Source organism: Dermacentor variabilis, chromosome 1, assembly GCF_050947875.1.
Source record: "Dermacentor variabilis isolate Ectoservices chromosome 1, ASM5094787v1, whole genome shotgun sequence".
Classification (NCBI taxonomy): Eukaryota; Metazoa; Arthropoda; class Arachnida; order Ixodida; family Ixodidae; genus Dermacentor; species Dermacentor variabilis.
Window position 1 is genome coordinate 31,466,526 of NC_134568.1, and position 3,990 is coordinate 31,470,515.

Below are 3,990 nucleotides of genomic sequence, written 5' to 3' on the forward strand. Positions count from 1 at the left end.
GAGTGCATGCATGGCAATGACTGCATATCTACTACACAGCGTGAAGGCGGCAGCATCTGACGGCGTGATATTACAACAAGTTTGAAATGACAATGCAATGATGACGACAGATTGAAGACTGTGAATGGTGAACAATGATGCGTCCACTTGGCAACTAAAGAAAAACATACGAGAACAGCTAAGCATGTTTTGTCTGAGTTGTGATTGCGAAAGCATTAATGCCCAATTGAACGCCGTTGAGCAGTCCGAGTTTTACGCTGCAAGTGATGCACCCTAGAGCTACATTGGGCCCGAGCTAGCAAGCAGCAGCAGCCTGCGGTGCCAACACCACATGCCACCGACGTGCTGCATGACCAGAGACCAGGAAACAGCAGTGGCCACCAAGGCCGGCAGGCACGCGCAGCAGTTAAGGGGAGAGGGCATCGCGGCGACGCCCTCTCCCCTCACGCAACACCTGGTGCACTATAGCGACAGCAGGTGTACCCTTTCACCCGCTCTGTTTCGTCGAGGTGCACTCGTGACGTGGTCGCAGCCAATGGGATTTGAGGTGCTGTTTCACTGAGACGACAGACGCCGGCTTTTTTGCTCAATGGGCCATTTGACGCTTTCGCATAAATAATCTATAATGACGATGTGGTTATGTTGAGCTCGCGTTCACGCTTCATCTATACGGACCACCCTACCTGTGTACTTTTGGTACTGGGGCCAATTCTGTACCATGCAATACACTCAGCCATGGGGCACCCGCAACGATCACGCGATAGGCAAAAAACGCTGTGCTTTAAACATGCACCCATAGAGTGCCCCAATATTGCAACCAGCCGATCCGTGCATAGTGAAGCATTCGCATGGCCGCGTTTGCCACGTGGCCGTGCTATGCAAGTGTGTGGCTGATATATCAATTGAGTAATCGAAAGACTGGTTCCGAATGCATTTACTAACCAATTTGAGTCCGCGGCACTTTTATGTGCTGCTTTGAATAACTGCGTGTGGTACCGCGGTTCCCGCAGTCGCCCAATGCATGTGGCGCATACTTTAGCAGCAGCGCTCGGCATGTTTCGACTAAAGCAATTTCATTTCAATTCTGCTCGCCACTCATGGCAGCTGTAGCTGCTTATAGTTATACAGTACTTTGGTGATAAAGTACAGTAAGTCTAGTTAATAAATTTTATTGGGATGTGAGGTTTTATTTTGTTAAATCGAGAACTTTGTCAAATTGAAACCACTTGATTAGATCACGCAACATGCCATAAAATTGATGCAAGAGACAAAATTGTCGTTTTTGCCTACGTTCACACTTGCTGTAGCAGTTGAGCATGTACTCTGCCTTAACAGAAGAAATGATTAAACATTCTTAAAAGCTATATGTCAGTGATACTAAAATCACCAGAACTCAATTAGGCCTACTATACCCACATTTTTCTTTTTAATTATGGCAAATCAGGCAAGATATTATAGTTGATTCTAGGTTTTCAGTGCTCATGAATGTAACAGTGAAAGTATTGAACGTCATGTAGTGTAATGCAACGAAAACAAAGACACAAGAAAAAGCAAAACACAGACATAATTAGGCGCTTGTGTCTGTGTTTCATTTCTTCTTGTGTTCTTGTTTTTGCTGCGCTACACTACATGCTGTTCCATGATGATCAACGAACAAGCCCACATTGCCGCCCCCGTGTAGAGAACAGGAAATTTCGTTATACACTTAAACTTTGATATAACAAAGTAGGTAAAACCGGCAATTCGCTTCGTTATATTGAAATTTCCTTGTATTGAAATTCGATCTGTTATGCAAATGAGTACAGTCGCCGATCGATTTTTGTTGCACGGAAAGGGGCCATGCAATTTTCCGAATTATTGGGCAATAAAAGAAAGCAAGTTTGAATGAGAAAACATTTTATTTTGACGAATATAGGTGTCAGCGATGAATGACACGGCGGTTTCATGCCACGTTGATATCTTCACATCAGTGGCACGAATTAAGTGACGCCATATGCTTTCGCGTGCACTCCGCCCCCAAAGCGTCGCCCGGTCACACTGCGACGACGCTATCATGAAAAGCGCCGGCAGCTAGGAGCGAATGCTTCTTCTGCTTCTCGTTCCAACGGGTCATCAGAACTCGAGATTGCGCAACCTTCAATACTAAACGTGCGGGAAAACAGCTAGCTTACATGATGCCACGCCGTCTTGGCATGCCCGCTCTTTCCACACGCAGCAGATTATCTCTAGAGCAGGGTGCGCGGCTGCATATGCGCTCAGCCGCGTTTACAGCTACGCGCAGTCATGGCCGAGACGCGCGCCAACTTACCCCCCTACTCCGCCCCGTCGCGCGCGCTTGATCGCGTTACCGCGAGCTCGCTTTCCTTCCCCACTTTGCCATTGCTCGCGTGGGAAGGCCGCACTTATGAAGCCATCATCTTTCTTATCTCACCCTCGCACCTAAAGCACAAGTGCGCGGGGCGCGATAGGATCTGATCGCACTTGGACTTAATTTATACGGAACATGATGCGGCTCCAAGCTGTTCGTCTTGTCGCGCTGCACGCAGTTTGAGAGGTGCGTTTGCAAGCAGCAGCTTGTAATTCAATCATTTGACTATCTGCGTCCGCGGAAGTTACCATTGATTGTCTTGGCACTCCTCTGCGGCAGAAGCGAAATTTCGTTATATTGAAATTGCACACAAACACACTTCTTTACATTGAGGCTCTAAATGCATGGTGTTCAATGGAGAAGAGGTTATGAAAAGTTAAATACTTCGCTATATCGAGAATTTCGTTATACTGAGGCTTAACTGTATGAAGATTTGAATTTATATACCTTGTTGTGCAGCTCCTTGGGTCATGGTTTCTATGACTATGACTCATATGACTCTGTATCTGTTGCGTAGAAAATCTCTCTCGCCCCGTTTCCCTACCGTTCTCCTTTTGGAGGAGCCCCCTCTTGATGCTATCCTTGTTCCACTCTTGGCCCACATCATTTCATAATCGAGGCATGTAAGGCCACAGTTCCTTATGCAATGCAGCTCTGACATCATGCGTACCATACAGAATTGTACAGGAGCCTGAGCCCATGCATAACCATTCTTCTGATCAAATGTTAATTTTTAGACTGACATCCTTTCCTCTTGCATGACAGTTATCTCTGCTGTATTGTTGCTGCTCTCTCATGTATGTATACCAATCAATTATCTTAGTCAATTTCTTGAACACTGAGTCCAATCTTTGCCAACTTAAGTGTGTGTTGAATGTTAATTTTTTAAAACCTGCCTTCACAATCAGCCTCCACCTCAACCATTTTAGCATCCTCAATTCAGTCACATCTCCATCCTGACTTCTAGGTGACTTTATTAAAATTGTTTAGGTTCCATACAGTATTGCTGGTCATGTATTCTCTTATAAGTTTATTAGACAGTGAAAATCTTCAACTTGACTGGAACCTGTGTAACATAGATATCATAATGCATCTTTTCAGTTTTTCCAAACTATGTCAATTCTGCTGATTCTGTGGGCTGTCCAAATTTTCCATGTTGGTGTTTTCAGTTATCATTGAACCAAGGTATCCGTCTTCTCTATGGTTTACCCTCAAGGCTTCCCTTTCATCTACTCTGAGAAATTGGCATGCGGCTACCAGATGTGGGCAGCTTGCCTCACAACACATGCACATGCTCAGCTACTTTTGCCAACCTTTGTGTTAGATGTCAATCAGCATGAGCAAAGCAGCGAGAATGGGGAATTATGAAATTAAGGCAGAGGTTCGAGCATTAAGGGAAGTCATACTTATGAGGTGAGTACATGTGAAGAAAAGTATTCAGAAATGTTAGGAATTTGCAGTTTCCTGTTTATTGGTCTATTAAACACTCCCTAGCTATTTCAGTTATTTCATCATGTGTTGCAATTTTTAGTTGCAATATGTTCTTCTTAAGTGCTGCCACACTTAGTACTAGAAGTTTGAGAACTTATATTTCTTATTCACTTGGTTCATTCATACCTACA